At 43.3% G+C, this 11,146-nt stretch overlaps 1 protein-coding gene across 29 annotated transcripts in view; it reads right to left on the reverse strand.

Moving 5' to 3' along the window:
* Positions 1-8,375, reverse strand: part of STAU1 (staufen double-stranded RNA binding protein 1) — a 54,791-nt gene extending 46,416 nt beyond the window's left edge. For 7 of the 29 annotated variants that reach the window (XM_070588509.1, XM_070588498.1, XM_070588496.1 and 4 more), the window contains exon 1: positions 7,973-8,190. The gene's annotated coding sequence lies outside the window, so the exon portion shown is untranslated. Of the gene's footprint in view, positions 1-6,729; positions 7,138-7,714; positions 7,862-7,972 lie in introns of those variants that run through there. The other 22 variants (XM_070588513.1, XM_070588512.1, XM_070588497.1 and 19 more) reach the window with 16 other exon arrangements.
* Between the last annotated feature and the right edge of the window lie 2,771 nt (positions 8,376-11,146).

Raw genomic sequence — 11,146 nt, forward strand, 5'->3', positions numbered from 1 at the left:
AACTTAACAGCAAAAAAAAAAGGAAGGCGGGAGAAATACAGCAGTCTGCAACCACTAGGTTTCAAACATCTTGACACAACACAAATAAATAATAGCTGAGATTCATATACACATTCACACCTCCGTGAGCAAACATTTTTTAAATCCCCCAACCATTTTCAAATGATAATCCAAAGCCATTATGTTTATTACCAGTATATTTATATAGCACTTACTTACTGCAAGCAGTGGCAGAGAAGAAAGACTGGTAAGCCCAATTCCCTTTCTTTCCCACTCAAGAAAGCATACTAGAATGCAAGAGGGTGAATTAAATTCATTGCTTTATTCACGGAACAAATAATTATTGAACACCTACTATTTGCAGGCACTATTCTAGACACCGGGAAGAGAACAGTGCACAAATAAGATGTAGCCCTCATCCTGGTGGAATTCACAATTGTATAGGAACAACCTTAAACCCAACACAAATTTAAATAAATAATTCACAGTGGTATTTTAATTAGTAGTAACAAATCACTTATAATACACATCATCTCACAACTAAAGGAGACACAAAAGAACATAAAAGACCTCTTGGCTGCAAAATGCTGACACAGGATAAGGGCAAACCAGCTAGCAAATAGCTGTTTGGCTAGGGTGCAGAAAATTCTTGAAAAGGGATCCAAGTTTGGGTCCCAACTCTGGCACTCAGCTAAATAACCCTGAGCAAGTTACACCTCTTGGCTTCAACCTTTTAATTTACTAAATAAGGTTACCACCACCAATTTAATATGTTAATAAAACAATAATCGTGTGATTCCTGGGTGGGTTACCTGGTAATGTACGTGAAATGCTTATAATCTATGACATGCCATACCAAAGACGGCGGTTAAACATTTTTTTCTTAGGGTACATGGTAACTGATATTATAAAATAACATTAATAAATCATGTTCAAAACATACTATTTAAGAAAAAAAATGTAGCAAACTTAGAAAGAACCTCATCCAAAAAAAATTTGGTCTTTTTTTACTATTCCTTTTTAAGTTTAGTGCTTAAATGATAAATTCTTGGTTAACAAGGAAATTAGTACCTAGCAGTACTCAAACTAAAGGTTCATTCTACTACAAACCAAAAGGAAACATTTACCTAACCATGTTTGACCGTCATCTAGGTAAAGTGTCATGGAGTCCCACTGAGCAAGTTGGTTCAAATTGTGCAACATAAGCTTCCACGCATAACCAAACTTATTACATATAAATCATCTTTCTGACAGGGAAAGGACTGCCTAGCATTTTGTACAAAATCATAACGGCATCAGCACACAATGGCCCTATTTGTGTCAGGGTGGAATCTGCAAGAGTAGAAAATTCATGCCTCAGTTAATTTTAATCTATAGAAAGCACGGACTCCAAAAAAGAAAAAGTGTGCGAGAATCAGACAAGATCCAGTTAGATCATAACTCTCATGAGTTAGCTCATGAGAGGGGAGCTAATATCGTAACAATTTAAGAAGCGTTATCTGCTCATTTCACCCCTAGAAAAGACACATTTCCAACACCTTTTCATGATTAATGAGACACACGTATGTCATTACAGACTACACGGCCACCTCAATTGAGGTTTAACGCAGAATGGAAACTCATACACCCCTCACTAAAACCCCAATCCAAAGCACATTTCATTTCAGTCACCTAGGCTTTTAAGTCTAGCCGTAAGAGATGACCACTGCCTGAGTGGAGGACCAGAGAGGCTTCTTATTCAGGAGATCATCAATTCAAAGAAACCGAAAAGAAAAAACTGTTCAGGAGGCAGTTCAATACGTAACGGAAAGTTACATTAAATATTCCCATTACCAGCAGCCAGAAAATGGATGTTAGAAATGGCTGGGAATCAGGGCCGCCCGGTGGCAGAGCGGTTAAGTTCACACGTTCCGCTTTGGCGGTCCGGGGTTCACCAGTTCAGATCCCAGGTGCGGACCTAAGCACTGCTTGGCAAGCCATGCTGTGCCAGGCGTCCCACGTATAAAGTAGAGGAAGATGGGCACAGATGTTAGCTCAGGGCTAATCTTCCTCAAAAAAGAAAGAAAGAAAGAAACGGCTGGGAATCAAAGAGGGCAACAACCCCATAAAGTTAACTGGAAGTGCTGTTAACTCATTGCCAATAAAACAGAACATTATAATTTGAAAGAAACCAATTTTCTTAGCAATAACCTTGTCTATAGTTAATAAATCATTTTTAACAAACTTCATGAAGGATTATAGCAATAATTTAGGGGAGAGCCTTCTTCAACACAAAGGTTAATGAAACATCTTCCTCTCCATTTACTTGTACGGACCCCACCTCCCAACCGGGCAACAACCCTATCAGCTTAAAAATTTTACTTTAATTTGACTGCAGCAATCCATCACAACAAACAAAAGCAAATTGTGAATCTTCAAACTATTTCTAGGGAATGATGAATAGGGTTCATTTAAAAAACTGAGTATCACTGCACCAGACTTTTTTCCAAATTCGTCTAAAGTTCTAGTGAACAAAATTTACCCTAACTGTAGTGGGTGGAGAGTGGGGGAAGCACTGGTGACAAGCAGAATAAATTATCCTGAACAAAAAGCACCTGAGCATAATTGGAGCTGAAGTGTGGTTCAGTGGAAAGAGCTCAGGACCCCGCTCCAGTTAGCTGGCCTCCCACATGGGCCTGGGTATCCTCAGCTATTAGGACACTTCACGTGCAAAGACGTTTGTGAGTATGTTGTGAAATACAACATGAAGCATCTACTTCAACCTTTGGCACAAAGGAACAGCTCAATAAACAGCAGCTTTTATTTTATTAGATAAATTCAACCTGCTCTTTCAGATTCCTTTCCTGCATCAAATAACCCTCACCCTGTAATCCTAACCTGGCACATGGTAAGAGCTCAATAAATAGTAGCAAATATTATCATCCAGCAAATTCACTAGTCCTGGCCTCAGTGACATAAACATCTATAAATATAAACTTATAGCTACACACCACTTGTAAAAAAAAAAAACATTTTAAATAGGAATAGAGAACATGCTGACTAAAATCAACCCACTCACTGGGCAACCAGTTCTAAAGCTCCATCAAATAGAGAGACAATCTGATGAGCACTCATTTTCACTTAGGGCAAAGACCCCACGGCACTTGGATAGATTTTTCTGAGACTTTGCACCTGGGTAGACATGATAAAAAATTCCAGGACGATTCTGAACTCTGCATCATATTATAATACAATGGCCTGTTTTGCTTCCATTACTGTTAGAAACTCACAAAGTCATCGCACTTCTTTCCCAAATTAGATTCCAGATTAAACAGAAGCAGATGGGCCACAGATTTAATATTTAGAAGACTAATTTTTAATCGAAAGCAAATACTTTCTTGGATAGATTTTTCTACTTTTGCTTTCAGTAAATACACTTGGAGGGAGCCCCCTGAATATACTCCTTTAACAAAGAAATGAACATGCGTAATTCCAGAAAATATAATTAAGCCGAGAATTTGTTTCTACCATCACTTATTTGGTGACATAAATCACTTTTACATCAATCTTATTCACTACTATGGGAACCTAAATACTTAAAAATAAATTAAGCTATTTGCAGCAAGTTCCCCATTTTACCATTTTCAAATAGTAAATAACTTTCTTTGGTAAGGTTTTTTAGTTCAAAGCATTAAGTTGTCGGAAAAACAGATATCCAAGCCATCCATCTGGTGGCATTTGTTAAGATCAACTAGCTATATAGGTATAATCCTATTATCTCCTTACTAGGTGAGAACAAAGGATTTGGTCAACATTATTCAAGCTTCTAATACTTGATTTACAGATAAGCATTCCTTGGTGCAAAAATTCATTAAACAATTTCCTTTAAAAAGCAAGAGTTCTGAAGTCAAAGCAAAATTGGAAACAAAAATCAACAAAGCTCTTGGTTTTTAAAGATCTAGGAAAACCTTATAAAGATGTCTCAATTTAAAATTAACTGTAGATATGCATGCTGAAGTATCTAGTGTGCTGACGCTGCAATTTACTTTGAAAGGTATCGAAAAATAAAATAGATGAATGAATTAAGAAATGGACAGATGGAACAAACATGTGACAAAGCAAGCATACTAAAAAGTTAATGGCGGAAAGTAGGTGACAGATACAGAGGTGTACACTAAAATTCTTTAAACTTTATCTGTTTGAAATTTTTCATAATAAAATGTTGGAGAAAAATAATCAGTAACTAACATGTTTTCTCAAAGTTCAATCTCTAACATGTAAATTATACATTTCTAGAACAGCATAAATGCTATAGCCTTGATTTTGATGAGGTGTTGTTTAAAGAAAAGCTCATGTAGAATATTACACCAGAAGCACTTTAACCAGAAATGTCTCTGTCACCAGAAATTAATTTAAAACAACCTGTTGCAGGTCTAGTGTGAAACAACATCTGCTATAAAATTCTCTGAACATTTCTGAAGGCTCCAAAATCCCGTTCTGAGAGAAAGAAAGCAACCCGGAAAGCTCTCACTTGTGGGGGAGGATTTACATTTCCCCAAACTGAGCAATTCTGTGTCTCTGAGTCTGACGCCAAATAAGATGATCCAGTTTGGAGGCTCATAAAAATAAGGCCCCTGAAACCAAGTGATGACATCCCACACAAAAACACCTTTTCTTTCATGAAAGTTCAATGTTTATCCTGGAGAATTTCACTCACTCCATCCAGCAAAAGGGCACCAGAGGAAGGTGCCCTACAAGCTTGAGGCCCCCTCTGTGCCTCCCACACCTAACATCGTCCTGGTCCTACTGGGGAGACTGGGTGAGCAGCACAGGATAGCTCCATACTCAACGATTACATCCAGAGTAATGCTAACGGGCTGGACTTCCAAAGTGGGGGGAAGTTCTGGGAGTCATGCTCATTTCTAAACCTAAAATAATCTCTATATAAATGGGCTTTCTGGCTGAATCTTAAAAGAGAGCAATTTAGTCTGAACAAATTGTATTTATGGTAACAATTTCAAATACTTAAAAAGTTTTACTTTAAGCCTACTGGGAAACACTAAGCATTTTTTTTTTTAAGTAAAGTACATTTTGTGTCCTTTCTTAGATATCCAACTGGTTCTTTTTTTTCCCTAAGTTAATTTTAAGAGGTATGCATATCCCTCCCCATCTCCCAGGTTGTAATAACTAAAACATAACATATATTTTCAGTGTACCTGATCAAGCTCAAAAGCAAACTTACACAACTGAAATAACGATGTTATAGGTCTAAAAGCTGCAAATCGTTCATGACCAGAAATTTGAAAATTAAGTAACAACAACAAACATAATATTCCTGTCAACTTCTATTCAAGAAGAGATCTCTTTTTAAGACATGAAAGAAAAACATGAACATCTATGCTGTGAATGCATTCATACTTACTAAATTTGTTTGTAAATACAGCAGATGGTGGTGGGTGGTCTTTGGAAAATAATTCTACAACACAGAGTTTTGAAATCAGATATCCTCTGCTTAATTCTTAAATCTTAAGGTGATAACAGCATATTTACACAACTAACGTAAAAAAATTTTGAAAGTTTCATTATGAGTTATTAACTGTAGTTTAACTCTGACACAAAATTATTCTCCATTAAAGGCGGTTTAACAGGTAGGCCTCCACCAAAGCAGGATTAGGGCTATCTGTATTTCTGATAGCTTTTCAAACATAGTCATGAACAGCTCAAGACTTGTTGCTTTTGTACACAAAGAAGCAAGGCAACATTCTGGCTATGACTCTGAGAGGGGTGAGCACTGAACCAAGAGCTAATTCGGCTGTTCACCTTTTTCTGCTGTATAGTAATCATATGCGCCCAACAAAAAGATGAGAACTATGATTCTACTAAAAGTAAATTTTGTGACAGATTAACAGTGTGGAGCAATCTGGTAAAATTACATGATGTTTAGGATTTGTTTCAAAATAACCCAGTTTGGGGGTGGGGGTACTACACGAAACAAGCTTGACCTTCGCCACGAGTTAACTGTCAAAGCTGAGCGACCACTACATGGTGGTTCTCTATAGTGTTCAACTTTCGTATGTTTTCCATGATAAAAAGTTTTAAAACTTAGGTTATCTACTGCAATATTAAAATATCATTTCTCTAAAACCACAATTTTCAATATGGCAGAAGACCCACTTTGTATTGTTTGTATAGTTGTTTGCTTAGGTGTTTTTAAAAAGTCATCCAAACAAAGATTTTAAACTAGAAACGATGGTAAGACTCAGTGTCAGAAAATTCTAGGAAAGTGTCAAAAACAGAGAGGCCACTTTGCATCATGTGTGTTACTGAGAGAGAGGTGTACATTAAAATCAAAGTTCAGGAAAGAACTTTACGACGGGCCCCAGTCCTATGATAGAGGAGGATCACCGAGTACAGCAAACATTCCATACTCTTGTAAATTTGAACCTCCGTGAGCTGCATTTCCTCAACGAAGGGTACACCTATACTACAGCTAAGTACAAAACTACAAGAAACTCAGTATCCTTAAATAACGCTGCTGTTGTAAAAATCCCACCTGTCCCCAGAATCTAAAACTGCTCCGTCTCCAATCCAACGGTGTTTTTCATTTTCACTTCAAGCAGCAGCATTGCAATTTACATTTGGTAAGCACACTGATTCCTGAAAACCCAAAATCAACCCGAAATCTGGTTTAACTCTCCTTCCCCACCACCCTCTAAACAACTCAAGCTACGAGCAGAAGGGAAGAGTGACCTTAATAACGTCCCCACAGCCAGAGAACAGAGGCAGACCAGACCGAAGCACACATCTTCGCCGGAACGGAAGAAAACTTCCACATAAGCAATCCTGCAACTCGGAGGTGGGGCAAGGGCATAAAAGGAAAGCCAGCCAACAGGCACGAAGGGAAAACAAGCGGAGCTGCAGCGAGAAAAGTTAGAAGCGAGAGATGGAGCGCCAGGAAGGACAGACATTGCTCCAGCTTCGGACACCACCCCCCACCACCGCGGAGCCTGACACCCAGCAAGTGCTCCATCAAGGCCTGCTGAACTCAGGGAAAGCTTCTGCCAGCAACTTTCCCAGAAACGGAATGACCACAAGAAGCCGACGACGGCAGGAAAAAACAGACAGGTCGCTCCTCCCGAGGGAGGTGGAGAAAGTCTCGGAGCTCTCGGCGGAGCTGGAAACGACAGCACCCCTCTTTCAGACGGCCTGCTCGCAGTGTGTCCCAATTAAACGGACGCCCCTCTCAGATGTGACCCCAAAACAACGCCCCGGCGCTGGCGGCGGGCACGCAGGACCCTTCTGCCTCCAAGGAAACCCAAACGGGAAGCTAGGTCAACTTCTGTCCACTCTACCCATTAAGTTACCCCTTAATATCACGCTAATAAATTATGCAGACGGTTTATTGGGACACGCTGTGGGTCTGGCACTCTGATAAGCGCCTTACACGCCCCATTTCACTGAACCTTAACAGCCTTTAAGAGGCAGGAACGGCGTTAGCCCCTCTCGCCAACCAAAACACAAAGAGTTTAGGCGACTTGCCGAAGGAGGCAGAGCTGGGATTTGTGCCCGCGCTGGACACCGGGGCCGTATAGTGGCCACTACGCTACAAACCCGCCTGGGGCGATTCCGATGCTCCGGATCCCAGGGACGTGAAGCGGGGACCCCCGCCCCGCGCCCCGGGAATAACTTCGGCATCCCCGCGCGCGAGGAGGAATGAGGGAAGGCGGCGTGGCACCTGTTTCTGCCCCAGCGAGGGCTGGAGGGGCCGGGGCGCCGGGGTCCAGGCCGCCCGGCGCCCGGAGGCGGGGGGCGCGGGAGGACCCGCCTCCTCCGGGAAGGCCCCGCGGGCGGGAGCGAGGCCCGGGGAGCAGGCCGGGCGCGCGGGCCCGCAGAGGCCTAGGCCCCACCCGCCGCCTACCGCCCCCCGCCCCCCGCCCCGTGGCCGCGGCGCCCGCGCGGCCCCTCCAGGCCCGGCCCGGCCCGGCCGCCTCACCTGGCTGCTGCCCGGAGCTCGTCCCCCGGCCGGCGGTCCTGGGTGGCGGCGGCGGCGACGAGGAGGGGAAGGAGGAAGGAAGAAGGGAGAGGAGGAAGGGACGGCGGGAGGGAAGAGGCGGAGTGGCCGCGGAGGAGGCGGGCGCCGCCGGGCCGGGGGTCAGAGGAAGGGAGAGCCAAGCCAGACGCGGCGGCCGCCGGCGCAAACGCTGAAGAGCCGCTCCGGCGCCCGCAGCCCGGCAGGAAGTGACGGGGCCCCGCCCGCCTCCATGCCCGGCCCCACCCCCACCCGCCGCCCGGACCACAAGTCCCGGCGGGCGCTGCGGCGGCGCCTGAGCTCGCGAGGCACGCCGGAAACCGGGCGGGCTGAGGCTCGGTCCTGCCCGGGCCGCTGCGGAGGGCCCTGGGTCCCGGGGCCTGCTGGGAGTTGTAGTTCTGCTGGGAGGCGCGGGCTGCCGGCTAGACCCGAAGCAGGGTTGGGCCTGCCTTCTTTTCTGCATCCTCACCTCGTTTTTCCCCTTTTCCTCTCCGTTCTTCTGCTCTGGCCTCCCTTCCTCCTTTCTCTCCTTCCCTCAATTCCTCCTTCCATAAATGTTTATTAAACGCCTGCTATATGCAAGGCACTGCTCTAAGAGCTGAGAATATAGTGGTGAACAGACAGTATCCCTGCCCTCATGGAGCTTACGGTCTAGTGGGAGTGAAACACATAATAAATAAAATCAGTAACTTTTATAGCGAGTTAAAAGGCAAGACGTGCCAGGGTGCACTTTGTTTCACCCAGCTCCAGATACACTAAGTGCTTTTCGGCCGCCCTCTTATAAGGGAGGTTGGGGTTTGGGGGTGGGAAACTTCGGACCTCTAGAATCATGCTCAGGAAAGAATAAGGCTCGCCTTGTGAGAGTTCCAGGAAACAGAGTGAGCGAAGGAACTGCAGACGTCCAGGCCTCCTGTCTCCTGCTTTCTCTGAGACTGCTTCCCCGCTATTTAAAAAGTTTATTTTTCTCTCTCTCTCAATACTCTCAATCTAACTATTGCTCGATCTGTCCTGCCAAGGCAATATAGTCTAATTTGCATATATATAGTTTAACTATACATAATATACTTTAAGTTCATAACATGAGATGCTGTGGCTGAAAGGGCCTCTCCAAACAATGCTTTGGGACCTTGCCCCAGCACCCACAGAGGACTCCTTTCTCTGGACCAGGCCTCCTTAGTTTGCTGCTTGTAAAATCCAATGAGACTGAATTTCAGGACACCAAAAACAGTCAAAGGGCGTTCACGGTCCCTTTAGGGCCCATCCAAGACAGTACTCAGCAACATTCAGATATTGTCCTGCCCTGTGTTGAAGGAGAATTTTTTTTTCTTTCTAACTTCCTAGCAGTCTGGATCCCAGAGCTCATTTGGGTGAAAGAGCAAACACACAAGGGGGTTCCACTAAACCCAAAGCTGGGGTCTGTGAGCACAGACAATCTCTTCAAAGCTGTAAAGGTGAAAAGGAGGGGGGAGGGTTCTGATTCATTTTACTATCACCCATGGAGACCCAAGTGAGGGGCCTATAACTTCCAATCTCAACTTTATTCCCCTCTTCCATACATTCAGAGAGAGATCCCTCTATTTTTTTCCTTCTAATCAAGACTTTAAATTTTCTTCTATGACTTGGACCTCAGTACAGCTGGGCCTCAGTTTCCCCCTTAGTCAAACAGGAACAACAATTTCCTATCTTACTCAGAGGTCATGAGAATTAGTAGGGCTTGATATTCTGTCTCATCTTCTCCATCTGAAGAGTGATGGGACTCTCCTTAGCCAAGGCTGCTATCTGCTCTTGTTAGTGACTGATCACCTGTCACTCCAAGGCTCAAGGCTCGCAGGTTCTTAGGGTATTCCCTCCCCTCAGTCCCTCACAACCACTGATCTTTTAACTATCTGCATAGTTTTGCATTTTCCAGAATGTCATATAGTTGGAATCATGCAGTCTGAAGCCTTTTCAGATTGGCTTCTGTCACTCAATAATATGCATTTAAGTTTCTTCCGTGTCTTTTCATGGCTTGAGAGCTTATTTCTTTTTTCTACTTTTTAATAGATACATTAAATAACAAGAAGTTTAATTTTTAGATAAAAATCAACTTCTCACAGGGCTTTTATGAGCCTTGCATGTTCCCATTCCTTATTGCAAATATGTATGGTTTATCTTCTGGGAAGGCAAACACAGAATTTAGTGTAACTTACTTAATGGTCACAGTTTATTACTTCCATCTTCTTCCTAAAGAAAAATAAATAATTCCTTTATTATTTAGCAAGAGTCAAAAAGTCTTCAGGCCCTTAGCAGAGAATCTGACTGACAGTTTCTAGGTACAAATAGAGAAAAACAAATCTAAGTGACCCACTTCTGAACCCCAGCCAGCCCCGCGGCTCACCTCTGCCTCAGTTAAATACAATTCCTTGGTTACACAAAGTGTGAGTTCAGACTCCTTCTCAAAAATCAAGGAGTATTAAATCTTCAGGTTTTCCTCTCTCTTTTTCTTTCTTCTCTGTTTTTCGTTTTAGTTAGTCGCTGTCATCCCAACACTTACATAATAATCTGGGTTGGTATCGTCTCTTTAAAAATGAGGCAGATTTGGCTGCACAGAGCCTTCTAAGTGGAGCTGCGCTGTGTTGATGGGCATGTTCTTTCCATTTCACCACAGTCCCCACCCTGCCCACATCTCTCATTTATGTTACTTTCCTGTTCCTGTTGACATTTGAGTTTGCAATGCCTGGCCTACTGTGTAACTATGGAGCCGAGGACTCATCAGAAAGACAGTCAAAGAATCTCCAAATGCCCCTGTGATAAGTACAGTACAGGAAGGAAAGGCATGTGGTTTTCTGAGGTCATTATGAAACCCTAGTTCCAGGGTTTAGGGGCAGAGCATTCCAAAGATTGTAGCTTTATCAAAGATCTGAAGGACACGTGGATGGTAACTAAGCTAAAGAGGTGCAGGAAATGTTCCAGGTAGGGGAAAGCATGTACAAAACCCTGTGGTAGGACACATGTGGCCCACGTTCCAGTTACTATTGCCACAAAATACATTACTCCCAAGTTTAGTGGCTTAAAAGAATAGCAATCATTTTATTATCTTGCGGAGATCTGTGTGTCAGGAATTCGGAAAGAGCTCGGGTAGGTTCTTCTAACTTGAGG

The sequence above is a fragment of the Equus przewalskii genome, chromosome 21, assembly GCF_037783145.1.
Source record: "Equus przewalskii isolate Varuska chromosome 21, EquPr2, whole genome shotgun sequence".
Lineage (NCBI taxonomy): Eukaryota > Metazoa > Chordata > Mammalia > Perissodactyla > Equidae > Equus > Equus przewalskii.